Below are 14,718 nucleotides of genomic sequence, written 5' to 3' on the forward strand. Positions count from 1 at the left end.
GAATAAGTTCTTAAATGGTGAACAGTACAAGGGCAGTCATCACAGAAACTTTCGGTTTTGATCACGCATTATGAACTATAAACAATCAGGTCAAATATGAATATTCGTTTGATTTTTATACTTGATTTATATGTGGGTCCCACATTTCTCCCTTTATTATTATTTTTATTTTTAATAAACTGCTGAAGTGGTAGGTAGATGCAAGATAAAGGTAGAAAACATAGTTTAGTGTTGTAAGAGAGCAATTGTAGATGATCATGTGTGTGCCTGTAGACTGTGTGCTAATCCGAGCTAGACAAGGGCAATAAAACATCCACGGATGCAGAAGCTTTCTCTCAACACAGGGGGGGGGGGGGTGAGGTTCTAAGCTTCACCACTGTTTTTCCCCAGTTTCTCACCTGATGGCCCCTCTGCGACTGTGCCTGTCTTAGGTTGTTCCTCCCTTGAGGAATCTTACCCGTCTCTGGCTAACCAGTCATCTTCCGGGGCCATACAGGGAAATGAAAGTTGGTAAGTGAGAGAGAAGCCATATTGTTTGAAAAGCTTAGCTTTTTACTTCTTTGCAGATTTATGCCCTGTGGCTTCTATGCCCAGCACTTGTCTCGAGGTATCTTTACCACCTGGAGGAATTATGATACTCGGTAAATTCGATATGAGGCACGAATTCTATTTAAGGGTTGTAATTAGGAAGGAAGAAGAAAAGCTATAGAGGTAGCATATGGAAGAAAACATGGGAGGATTGATTATTTCTTTGACATATCTTCTTGTAGAGTACCTTAAGTATGTATAGGTTTTAAACTACTAACTAACTTGCGCACACATATTAACATAATAGGAATACGGTGACATAAACAAAGCAAATCTATAATTACCAGCCATCTCCAGTGAAGCCAAGAAAACCATTTAGGCACCCTAGGCATTTGTGAAAATTAGTCTATGATATGACGGATATTGTCCAACTGTACTTGAATAGTCTGAGAGAGGTCAGACAAATTAAAGCAACCCATTTCTGGGATCTGTTCACATCCCATATGTTCTTTTAACCGTAGATAGTCTATAGGCATAAGATTTTGGAGTGCTACACCTTGCACCCCTCCCAACTCCTGGTTGAGTTCCAACAGTACAGATCCGGTCAAATTCGTTGTCTCACTGTATGCACATGCCAGCCTAGATATCTCCCTCCTCATTCCAATGGCAAGTCCAGGAAATGGTGGGGTGGACGCAGCCACAACCGCAGCATCGCCCGGATCCCTGTGGAGGCTTTTTGATGATCATCCCCCGGCACGAGTCCTCCAGAGAGTGCTGATGCTGGAAGCTCCTCCTCATATCATATCTTAGTTCATTTTCTGGGTAGCCAAGCTAGGCCTTGATCTTCTGCATAGAAACAAACAGACCCTTTGCCCACACTTTGACATGCCCTCTATACCACTGTGCAGAACTCATTGGAGGTCAGCACACAGGAACTGATTTTTTTTTAAATCTTTAATCTACACTTACATGAAGAATACTATGGTTACTATGCTCTCCCCTATATCAGGTCCCCCCTAAAAACCACATTACGGTCACTGTCCATCAGCATAGCAACCGTTTTGCAATGTTTTTAAAAAACCACCATATGATGGTAACAAAAACAGAACTGTAGTTTCATTTTTATTGGCACATAGTATTCTATTTTATTGACCTGCTGTAATTTATTTACCTGAAATCAGGGATATGTTTGAGTAGGTAGAGAGTAAGTTTTCCCAGACTTTTATTGCATTACCCATAGAAACCAAAGACATCAGGATAATGATGACCATGACCATGCTATACATTGGGTCAATTGCTTTTAATTTTCAGTTGCATTGGAGGAGGGGTTTGGCAATCATAAAGATAAGTAAAAAAAATATATTGAGGGGATTTACATTTTATAATGTTGGCCATTTGCTGTTTAATGCTCTGCCATTTGGCATGGTAGAAAAAGCTCCTTTCTTTCTTAAGATGGTTTAACTTTCTGGTTTGCAATGCTAAAAATTGAAATTAGACCTCTAAGCAAATTTTTGTGACAGTGCAAACAGAATATGTTAGCTAACTGTTTTGCAACCTGCAAACTCCTTACTTTGATAGGAACCCCAAACTGTACTTTAGCAGGTGTTTATGCATAGCTACACAGAGAAATCCACATTATGGCATCATTTTGGTGTTCTAGTTTCATACTACTATTTACTAGCCATGTGATCCAGGACTGCACTGTACAGTAGTGCATGGAGGGGGTATGAGGCAACTGAATTCCGTAAGCACTGTGCTTCCCCGACCACTTGCTCTTGGTTGACTCCACCCTGAATGTGCGGGTGGGGTGGGTATGTACAGTTCTCTAATTCACCAGGTGTCACGGTATAGCAGAATCCAGTGGGGGAGGCAGAGGGAGGATTGATCTTTCAGCAAGTCACAGTTTCTCTGAGGCTCAGTCTCCTTATTTGTAAAACTAAGTTACTCATGCTTGTCTAGTATGACTCAGAAAGTTGTCCAAGGGTCAGATTAGATTATACATAAGAAGGTGCTTTTATAAACAATGTGATATCAATATTTAATAATAAAAAATGATAATTACTATTATTACACCTTGGCCTCTTTTCTTTCCAGCCATTTGGCATGCCCCAGTAGTTGAAGAAGATACAGCTAGGCCTACTCAGTTCAGTTTGTGTAAAACGTCTTTAAATCCTGCATGAAAGTGACAATCTAAGGAAAAAAGTGCAACCTGCTGTGACAAGTCCTAAAGACTTGTGGTTAGTTCAGTTCTCTTTGGCATCCAGGCAGGTGCTCTGCTTTATTTACTTCAGAGGTACTTTAATACCAATCTACATGAAAGATTTTAGTTTAGGTAGGTCATCGTTCCTTTAACTGGGCCAATACATCATGGCGCTCCTTACGCTCATATGGAAAATATTTGTTTGGTGTTAATAATTATTTATCAGCCCAGGAACTGTCCGGTTAGACTGTCTTTGTCTCATGTCATTTATTCATGGAGTTACAGTCAGAAAGTCCACTCTTGAAGGGTTTTAGCTCTCACTAGTTCCAATCCTAACTGAAGCCCTGGGAGTTTAACGGCATTAAGTTGAGCGCTGGTATTGGCGTGGAATCCATTCTTCTGTGTCATACTCTAATTCTCTTTATAAAATACATTGCAAATATAACATCACAGAATCTATGACCTCTTGAAACTTGTTCCTGAACTCAACCTAAAGAGAAAGCTAAAGTCTCAAAGGTGATAGAGTGGGGGATTCTCTAGAATTATAGCAAGCTCAGCCCGGCTCCGTGTTCACCGTCCCCATCTACCTCACCTCACCCACTTCCTTCGCTAACTTGCTAGCCCCGCCCACTACCGGCGACCCCGCCCACTCGGCGTGACTCCGCCCACCTGAGGCGAAAACTCAGCCTCCTGGTATCCAGCTTTCCCTCCGCAAGCGGAACCAATATCCGTGGGCTCCGGGATCAACCGGATCTTTCTCGCTCAGACTCTACGCAGCGGTGACTCGGCAGCAGCGTCTAGCGTCATCAGTGCCAGCCCCGGTCCTTGCTACGCTTTGCGTCGCTCTGCCAAGAACAGTCACCTCCTCCTTGGCAAATAGTCCGCGGCAGGGTCCTAATTCTTGGATAATAGGAGAGGGTTAGCACGAGGAAGTGCAGTCAGGGGACGCGGAACTGACAAGGAGAGGGAGACAGGTACCGAGGTTTCTGCGATAGCGTGTGAAGTTAGCTAAGAACACCCTCCCCCCGAAGGATCCCTCCGCCTGCAGTAGCGGTGGTGAGGCTGAGGGAGCCGCCATTTTGGATGTTCGGTTCCTGCTGCCACTGCCGCCGCCACCCCCGGAGCTGCTGGTTTCATTCGAGGTTTCGTGCCGGTGAGTGTCACTCGCCCCGCTAAGAGCATATTGCTTTTTTTGCTCCGCGCTTGCCTGGAGCGCTCGGCCGGAAGCTTCCTGTCAGTCCCAGGGGTCCCGTCCCAAGCTGCAGGGGGTGAGAACGGGACCGAGGCCGGGCCAGGAGGGGCCCGGGGCCCCGCGGGCTGCTCCTGCTTCTGAGGGCCAACCCCGAGGCCTCGGAAGGGAGGCTCCTCGCGCGGCCGCTCGGTGCTGTGGCGCTGCCCGGCTGCTGCGGGCCTCCGGGAACCCACTGACTCCCAAGCTGTGATCCTCTTGAGGGCTCATTCAGGGAGCCTGGGGTCAGCGGGCGGGTCCCAGGGTCCCACCCCCGCACGGCCCCCGCGTGACTTTCCTGAGCCACGTATCAGCGCTCTTCTGTCATGTATCCGGGTCAGGCCTTCCTAGAACTCTCTCCAGCATTTCCAAATGCTAACTCTCTCAGCGCCTGCAGAGCTGTCCTCTTAGAACCGGACATCGGCCTCGTCTCCCTCTAACCTTTCGACTAACTTCTTTCCCAATTGTACAAGTTTTTTTTTTTTTAACTTACCTTCTAGTACACTGTTTACCCTTCCCTCAAACTCCTGTCCTGCGGTCATCAGTTCCTAGTAATTCTCCCGATCTCCCAGACTGCCCGGAAGTCGGGACTATTGGTTATTTCCAAACTCTTAGGGCTTGGTGTAGAAGATCCGTCGAACCACTCATAGTGTACTTCCAACAGTAAATGTTTATAAAGTTGATTTAATTGCTTGGGGCGGAGGTGTAGGCAGGAGACTATCAAATGTTTTCTCATTTGTGGATTCCCTTTCTGTCCTGAACACAAACTTTTTGGTGCTTATTGACACTTAAGTGTTTTTCTTGGTGTTATGTATCCCTGGGCATGAAAATATGCCTGTGAAGAAGGATCTGAATCTGACGTAGTAGAGGAAAGTAACTTTTTTTTTTTTTGGCAGCTGTAAGGATTAGTTACCAGAAGAAAGGAGTGAAATAATTCTTAGTAATCTTAACTTTCAGGTGTTTTGTACATTAATGATCTTTGCTAATTCTAAAAAATACTTCAACTTCGTGTATTGGGTTTCTCTATACTTGGATTTTAAATACGCGCTTCCACTGTTCCCATAATGCTTGTCAAACTGTATACACCTTAAATTTTGGTTTAAAAATATAGACACTTCCGACCCCCGTAATCTCACCAATTTTATTCTACTCTTAAACTCTGTGTGCAGTATAGTGTGCTTGAATAAAAAGCATTGCACATTAATTCACTGATTTTTTTTCTTGCATTTCAAGTTGGGTGCTTGTGATTGAATCATCTCCATTTCATCTCATTCTGGTCTTTTTTACATTGGCAAGTAAGAAATAACTTATTTGGGATTATGGCCTGGTGACTGCTCAAATTTAAATTTATAACTTGAACTGGATTAAATCTTTTAGTATTTCTAGTTCACATGTAAGTGCATTGTTTTAATCATAAGGTAGATAAATTCCTGTACTGGTCATATGATGCCTCAGTAGAAAACTGAATGTCTTTACTGTAAATAGTGTTATTTGTTTTGAGGAGACTTTTCAAAACTGTATTGATTACTATTTGTGTATTTACCGTGGGGCTGGGCGTTGAAAAAAATGTCAGACAGGGAACATCTTTGGAATGCTCACTCATTGAACTAAGTGTCCGCTATAGTTGCTACTGAAATGTTCCATTATCTGAGTCACACTTTTGGAAGAGCTATCAGATAGGTGTTACTTAACTCACTTCATTTCATGGTATAATGTACTGGTTTTTAAACATAATTCTTAGGTGGTTTGCATTCAGTTGGTGAAAGTGCCCTTTTGCCTTAAAATTTTAAGCAAAGTGCTGTTTAGTGTACCAGTTGATTGATCCAGCACATACATGAATGTGTACTATGACTAAAATTGTTGGGATTTCAAGTAGCCACTTGAAATTAATTTGTTCAGGATCCCTCAATTCATTTTCTTTGGGGAGTGGTTGCTTTTTCTTTTGATCTGTTTTACTGACAGCAGTTCTAGATTTGAGGGTGAATTTTATGAGTGAAACTTTATTATAAAGTACAAAAATTGTCAACAATGTCTTCGTGATATTTCATCCCACTGTTCATTTTAAAAAGTAGTCTTGAAATAAATGGTGTACAAAAACCCAAGAGATTTTTTTGTGATTTATAAAAACTCAGATTGAAAAAGTTGAATGAGTGTCTTCCAAAAGATTATTTTTAATAAAAAAAAAAAAAGAACTGGAAAACTACATACCAAAACAGATTTTCAAAATGCTTAATCCCCTTATGTGCAGTTGATGAGGATTTTTAAATTTTGTGTACACAGCAGGACTTAAATTGATATCAAACTTTAAAACATTTACATTTAGCCACAAAAAAATATAAAGCTATTACCTTCAAGTTGCAGCAACTCATTTAACTGTTTTTAGTACTTGTAACTGAATCCTTGCTTTATGAATTTGTTTTCAGTCCTTGATTTTGGCTTCCTTTTATCCCTTTGTAACTTTTATTCAGTTTCTTACATGTAGAATAATATTTAAACTAGCAAGCAATTTTAAAATTATGAGTTTATCTAAGCTTTTGTATTTCTTGGACTTAAGAGGTTTTGAAACAAATCATTGTCAAAAGTATTAGGGTTTTCTGTTTTTCCTTTTTGTGTAGAAAATTTTATTTCAATAAAAGCTGTCATTTCTACCTTGAAAACATGTGTAAGGCTTTTTCTTCACTGATAGAGTAATGCAGAATACTTTATTTGGCATGAATTTTGGTTACTAGAACAATCTCTTGTCAAGAGTTTGTGGATCTATAAGTGGGAAAAAACCCACACTTGTCTAACTTTTAACTAACCTGTATAAAAGGGCAAGGCTTAGGATAATATGATTGAAATGAGAAATGCTTTTTTCTTTACGTACTTCTAAATTTTGCTTCTTTAAAAATTTATTTTGCTCAGACCATTGGAGAGAGAAAATGAATAAATTAAGTGTTGTCAGTGAAAAATAGTCTTACATGTATAAAGTCGTCATAGTTTTAAGAGCTGAAGAAAACATGTGACCATTGTACTTTATAAAGATATCTTAAAGGTAAATAGTTTTTACCCCCCCTTTCTCTCTTCTTACAGTGGGACAGTCACAGTGTAACCTGATACATTGCTTTGGTACCTCCAGCTTGCTTGTTGTACTTGATTGTATTTGTGTTTTACTGTGCATCCTACGCTTTTCAACTTTCCTGGCTTTGAGGGTAATGTTATGGATTCTTGGGAAAAGCAAATATGAGAAGGACATGAACTTAAATCTTTGAAACTATAAAATATTTGTACTTCCTTCACAAGGCTTTGGGTTAACATTAAAATTGTCCTAGAATAGATGATTTACACTGGTTATAAGATCTAATTTTTGTAAATGAGATCTTATTTACAGTTGTATAACTCAAACTAAAAGGAGTTCCCTTAATATTTTTATAATTCAATTTAGTGAAGTTATTTACTAAACCTCACTGTTGGGAAATTGTTCAGTTTCAAGCTGAAGAAAAGGAAGGGAAGTTAAATTTTTTATTGCTTTTTAAAGAAGATTTTGGTTCCCTTCCCACTTTTTGAAATTTTTGAAAACATGATACTTTTAAAATACCGTGGAAATATTTGAGATGAATAGGGCAATATATAAATGAAAATATTTAGGCATACTAGAAGAGCTATTTGAATCTTTGTAGATATTAGTTTTTTGATATGATTATGGAGGAAAACTGTTGTAAGAAGAGCTTTTTATGATTGTTCCCCATATATATGTGATGTTCTATATTTTTAAAAATTAAAAAAAATTTTTTGATACTGTTTGAATGTGTATTGTCTCTATCAGTGAATGTGCTGGCTCTGTATTTTCTTCAGAAACTTTCCATGATGACAGCTTCATAAATGGTGTTGATTATTTGAGAAAGTAGAATGAGGAAGTAGCTTGCAGTTTGATTTTACTAGCATTTGGCTGTATTATTTACACACACTGAACTTCTTGCTGCTCTTTCATTCTCGGTGTCCCTGTTCTACCTGTATCTGGAGTGCTTTTTTCTTCCACCTCGTGAACCTGTTCTCCTTTCCTCTACTCCCAGGTAAAGAGGTGTAGCACTTCTTTCCCCCCAGGCAAATGGGTGTAGCACTTTTTAAAAGTATTTGTTGAATTGTCTACTTTTCCTTTAGCTTCCAGGGAGCAAGAACTAGCTAATCCATGGCATCCTTAGTACATAGTACAGTACCTGGCTCTTAGCTACTCTGCAGAATGAAAATAATAATCAAAAATTGCTCAAGGGTTCAGATATATAATAATTGGTGAATACTAGAGCGAAAAGCAGTTGGGGTCCTGAGTGAATTATGGGAATCTCTTTCAGGTCATTTACTTGTGACTGGTAAAGTTCATGTCAGTGAAGTTCATTTTCAGGTTTAAGAAACATACAAAACCTTGTCTCCATGTCTTTGAAAATACAGTTTAGATGTTTAATCGGGAAATTGACATTACCATTTTCTCTGTGTCATTTAGTCATACTCTTTCTTATGTAAAAGCTCCAAGTGGCAGCAAAGAAGTCTACTCTTTCTGCTATCTTCTGTCTTTCTTTTGAATACTTGTTACATCATTCATTATGCTGAGGAAACTAAACAGTAAGTTGAGAACTTCAGTCTTTTTCCTCCAAATAGAAATATGTTGATACATTAGTAGTGATTTGTAACTGACTCTCCCCTTGTGTTTGAATAATGTACTTCTTTTTTCAGTCTTTTATTTTTATTACAATTTTTTATTAAGGTATTATTGATATATACTCTTAGGAAGTTTCACATGAAAAATTGTGGTTATTACATGCACCCATATTATTGAGACCCCCCATACCCCATTGCAGTCACTGTCTATCAGTGTAGTAAGATGCCACAGATTCACTACTTGTCTTCTTTGTGCTACACTGTCTTCCCCATGATCCCCCCCACGCTATGTGTACTAATCATAATACCCCTCAATCCCCTTCTCCCTCTCTCCCCACCGACCCTCTCCCACTCCTCCCTGTTAGAAACCACTAGTCCTTTCTTGGAGTCCGAATCTGCTGCTGTTTTGTTCCTTCAGTTTTGCTTTGTTGTTACACTCCACAAATGAGGGAAATCATTTGATACTTGTCTTTCTCTGCCTGGCTTATTTTGCTGAGCATAATACCCTCCAGCTCCATCCATGTTGTTGCAAATGGTAGGATTTGTTTCGTATGGCTGAATAGTATTCCATTGTATGTATGTTCGCATCTTTATCCATTCATCTACTGATGGACATTTAGGTTGCTTCCATATCTTGGCTATTGTAAATAGTGCTGTGATAAACATAGGGGTGCATACATCTTTTTGAATCTGAGAACTTGTATTCTTTGGGTAAGTACCTAGGAGTGGAATTACTGGGTCAAATGGTATTTCTATTTTTAGTTTTTTGAGGAACCTCCATACTGCTTTCTGCAATGGTTGAACTAGTTTACCTTCCCAACAGCAGTATAGGAGGGTTCTCCTTTCGCTCCATCCTCTCCAGCATTTGTTGTTCTTAGTCTTTTTGATGCTGGTCATCCTAACTGGTGTGAGGTGATATCTCATTGTGGTTTTAATTTGCATTTCCCTGATAATTAGCAATGTGGAGCATCTTTTCATGTGCCTGTTGGCCATCTGAATTTCTTCTTTGGAGAATTGTTGATATCCTCTGCCCATTTTTTAATAGGGTTATTTGGTTTTTGGGTGTTGAGGTGTGAGTTCTTTATATATTTTGGATGTTAACCCCTTGTCAGATAAGTCATTTACAAACATACTGTAGGATGCCTTTTTGTTCTGCTGATGGTGTCCTTTGCTGTACAGAAGCTTTTTTTTTTTGAGAGGGCATCTCTCATATTTATTGATGAAATGGTTGTTAACAACAATAAAATTCTGTATAGGGGACTCAATGCACAATCATTAATCAACCCCAAGCCTAATTCTCAACAGTCTCCAATCTTCTGAAGCATAACAAACAAGTTCTTACATGGTGAAGAAGTTCTTACATAGTGAATAATTTCTTACATGGTGAACAGTGCAAGGGCAGTCATATCACAGAAACTTTCAGTTTTGATCATGCATCATGAACTATGAATAATCAAGTCACATATGATTATCCATTTGATTTTTATACTTGATATATATGTGAATCCCACATTTCTCCCGTGTTTTTTTTTTAAATAAATGCTGTAGGTAGATGCAAGATAAAGGGAGAAAACGTAATTTAGTGCTGTAAGAGGGCAAATGCAGGTGATCAGGTGTGTGCCTATAGACTAAGTATTAATCCAAGCTAGACAAGGGCAACAAGACATCCACGGATGCAGATTTCTCTCAAAACGGGGGAGATGGGTGAGGTTCTAAGCCTCACCTCTGTTGATCCCCAATTTCTCACCTGATGGCCCCCCTGCGACTGTGCCTGTCTTAGGTTGTTCCTCCCTTGAGGAATCTTACCCGTCTCTGGCTAACCAGCCATCTTCCGGGGCCATACAGGGAAATGTAAAGTTGGTAAGTGAGAGAGAACAATATTCTTTGAAAAGGTTAGCTTTTTACTTCTTTGCAGATTTATGCCCTGTGGCTTCTATGCCCAGCATTTGTCTTGAGGTATCTTTACCACTTGGAAGAATTATGATACTCAGTAATTTTCGATATGAGGCACGAATTCTACTAAAATGTTGTAATTAGGAAGGAAGAAGAAAAGCTATAGAAGTAGCAGACGGAAGAAAACATGGGAAGATTGATTATTTCTTTGACATTAACTTCTTGTAGAGTAACATAAGCATGTATAGGTTTTAACAAACTATGTACAGAAGCTTTTTAGCTTGATGTAGGCCCCCATTCGTTCATTTTTGCTGTTTCCCTTGCCCGAGGAGATGCGTTCAGGAAGAAGTTGATCATGTTTATATTCAGGAGATTTTTGCCAATGTTGTCTTCTAAGAGTTTTATGGTTTCATGACTTACATTCAGGTCTTTAATCCATTTTCAGTTTATTTTTGTGTATGTGGTTAGACAATAATCCAGTTTCATTCCCTTACATGTAGCTGTCCAGTTTTGCCAACACCAGTTGTTAAAGAGGCTGTCATTTCCCCATTGTATGTCCATGGCTCCTTTATCATATATTAAGTGACTGTATATGGTTAGGTTTATATCTAGGCTCTCTAGTCTGTTCCACTGGTCTATGGGTCAGTTCTTATGCCAGTACCAAATTGTCTTGATTACTGTGGCTTTGTAGTAGAGCTTGAAGTCAGGGAGTGTAATCCCCTCAGCTTTATTCTTCTCAGGATTACTTTGGGTATTCAGGGTCTTTTGTGGTTCCATATGAATTCTGGAACTATTTGCTGTAGCTCATTGAAGAATGCTGTTGGTATTTTGATAGGGATTGCATTGAATCTGTAGATTGTTTTGGCAGGATAGCCATTTTGACAATATTAATTCTTCCTATCCATGAGCACGGGATGTATTTCCATTTATTGGTATCTTCTTTAATTTCTCTCATGAGTGTATTGTAGTTTTCAGGGTATAGGTCTTTCACTTCCTTCATTAGGTTTATTCCTAGGTATTTCATTCTTTTTGATGCAGTTGTGAATGAATAATGTACTTTTATAGTGCTGACTTTACAAAATAATGGTTCATTGTAATAAATGAAAAAAGTCTAAAGACATACTTAAAAAAAAAAAGCTATTAATTTTCCTCAGCTCTCTTCATTTTTGCCCCCCAACCATTTTACCAGATTCTGGGTGTACTTTAATATTTCTTTCCATGCTTGGTCAAGTACTGTATATAGTAACATAAATGTGCATGTATTAGGGATTCTTTTGTTTTCACAAAAGTGAGATCAGAATTTTTATATTACTCTGTAACAAGTTTTTCTTAACAATAATTGTCAGTAAATATAATTCTGTACTGTTCTTTTAAACATCTCTATTACGTTTCATAGTATGGATGTGCCGTACATAATTTATTCAGTTATTTTCCTGTGGACATTTAGGTTGTTTCTAGAATTTGCCCTACAGTGCTACAATAACATCCTTGTAGGTGCCACCTTTCTTGCTGATTCTTTTATTTCTGCAGACGTGTCCAAAGTGGGATTTCTGAGTTAAAGGAAATATGTTTTAAATGTTAATACTACTAGACTACTCTCTAAATAGGTTGTCAAAATTTCCACCTCCACTAGAGTGGGTTTTCCATATCATCATATTATTAGATGTAATTACTTAATTTAATTTTTCCTAGTCTGCTAGATGATAAATAGTCTCTCAATTTTGCTTAATTTTAATGTCTGACTATTACTGGAGTTAGCCCTTTTTGATGTTTTTGGCCTTTGAATTTCCTTATTGAGAGTTTTCTGTTCATGTCCTTGGTTCACTTTTTTTTAAAGTTGTTTTTCTCCTTTTTTTTAACCTTGTAGGAATACCTTATAGTATAGTAATTCTTCGTCATATGACATCTGGAATTAACTTCTAAGGTGTGAAGTAGGGGGTCTTGTGTGGTTTTTCCTTTGTATAGAGAGCCAGCTATGCTGGGATTAAACAGCCATCCTTTTCCCGATGGATTAAATACTACCTTACCATATGCTAAGCTCCCATATATGTTTGCTTTGTTCTGGATGGTTTTTCTCTTCCTGTACCATTATTTTACTGTTTTGAGTATAACTTTATAGAAAGTTACACTCTGTTAAGAAAAGTTCCTGTCGCTGTACTTTTTAACTTTCTTGACTATTCCTAAACATTTATTCCTATATTTATATTAATTGAAAATAATTCATTTGAATTCAGAAAACCTCCAAAAAGCCCACTGTTTGTAATTGCACTATATTCATACTTTAATTTTGGGAGGCCTGACATTTTTTAATGATGGCGTTTTTTCCTTATTATGACGAGTTTCCATTTGTTCAGGTCTTGTAGTTTGAGGTCCTTCAATAAAGGTTTCATAGATTAGTTTTCTTCATCTAGTTCCTATATATTTCTTGCTAAATTTATTCCTGTATTTTATAGTTTTCAACACTGTTGTCAGTGGGACTTTTCCCCTCCATTTCTAACTAATGTCAGAAATGTGGTCTAAAAATGAATCTTTAATTTCCTGTGGATCAGGTCTCTTTACTGCCCTCTCCTTACTCCCCTAACCTCTTTCTTGGTATCCAGAATGAACAGAACTTGGCTTCATGAGGAATATGCTAGGGAAAAGATGTCTACTTAGTATTAAATCATTTCCTAGTAACTTTCTAATGTCATCCTGTAGAAAAGTGATAAATGTGAATCTGTTCTTTTAGAATGAATGCCATCTTAGTATTTTGAAAGTTTGCAGTTTTGCTTTATTTATCATTCCTGTGGTTTTTGTTAATTTGAATTTTCAAAGCAAGATTTATTGCTTAAGTTATATGTGTTCATTATTTGAAAGATACCAAAAATTACACAGAAGTTAAAGCCACCTGTATTTACACTAGGCATAGATTAATTTCCCTTTATGTTTATTATACCCTTTGGGGCACATCATTAAAAGATTAAGATTTTGTTTTGAGAATTTTGTGACCATTATTGATAATAAAGGACTCCTTAGGATGTTTTGGGGGAGTGAAAAATTGCTTTCTATTAGAGGTTGTTCATGTTTATTTGTCATTGTTTATTTGGCCTTTCTTTCATGTATCATAATGTCATTGTCAGTAGGCATATTTGCATTTACATACATCTGTTTTTTAAAATCTCAGTTTTGGTGAATTTTGGTTATGTGTGACTAAGCATAAAATAAGATTCCTGTGATTATTGTAGTATTTTAGAATTAGAATTGAGCTTAGGGCCTCTTAGAGGGATGCCAGCGGCTAGCTTCTATGATATGGTGGTATCTCCATGTGGTCACACATTTCACAGCCTACTCCTTACCCTTGAAGGTCTGGTAGTTCTATTTTAGTATTTTACTTAGGCATCATTTAGCCTAACGAAACTCACTGATGTGTAAATTAGAATGTAATTCACAAGGGGCCATGTCTTTCTACTGAATTAACTGTATCTACTCTTCTAGCCACTCTCTATTCCTTGTGTGGAGGTAGTGGAGAGGCAGGGTACTTGAGAAGGTGATTAATAATCACAAAGTTGTATTGTGAGCCTGAAGCCAGAGCAGATAGTTGGATGGTCTTGAGTGTTTTATCATTCTAGGCCATGGTGAGACCTGATGAAAGAACGGTCCCTGGGTCAACCACAGTGGTGTTTGCCTTTCCAGTGACCAAAATACTTACCCTCAGATTTAATCTCTTTTTCAAACAGTGATTGCCAACATTGCTCTCCCTTTTTCTTCAGTCTGTAAAACATTTCCCTTCTATGACATGTTTCTTCATACAGTAGAAATAAATGTGCACTGCCTCTCTTTCCCCACTCTGCTCCTCCTCAAAAAATAAAACCACAAAAATACAAAGATGATTAAAAAGTCCAGCTAAGTCAGATTAATGACAGCTGGTATCTGTAAGATACATAGAAAGTAAAAGTCTGATTGAAGTTGATCGGTTTGGTTTAAGCTTTTTTACTCTTTTGGTCATAGCAGCTTGCGAACTGCAAATGCATTAAAGCAATTCATATATCTATATCTATATATCTGTATCTGTTTGAAATAAAAATCTGAAATAGGACTGTATCTGTTTGAAATAAAAATCTGAAATAGGACTTCTGTGTGGAGCATAATATAAAAATACAAGCCTTATGGAGAATGTGAGAGAAAGCATGGTAACTTCTCTGTGGAGGGTTTTGCTTAATGTTAACTTAGTTCTCTTGAGCATTCTCAACCATACTTA

General features: G+C 38.2%; 1 protein-coding gene across 2 annotated transcripts in view; it reads left to right on the top strand.

Moving 5' to 3' along the window:
• Positions 1 to 3,584: 3,584 nt before the first annotated feature.
• AP1G1 (adaptor related protein complex 1 subunit gamma 1) overlaps positions 3,585 to 14,718 on the top strand; it is a 63,819-nt gene continuing 52,685 nt past the window's right edge. For both annotated transcript variants that reach the window (XM_073225943.1, XM_037025252.2), the window contains exon 1: positions 3,585 to 3,881. The gene's annotated coding sequence lies outside the window, so the exon portion shown is untranslated. The remainder of the gene's footprint in view (positions 3,882 to 14,718) is intronic.

This window comes from Manis javanica, chromosome 17 (assembly GCF_040802235.1).
Source record: "Manis javanica isolate MJ-LG chromosome 17, MJ_LKY, whole genome shotgun sequence".
Taxonomy (NCBI): domain Eukaryota; kingdom Metazoa; phylum Chordata; class Mammalia; order Pholidota; family Manidae; genus Manis; species Manis javanica.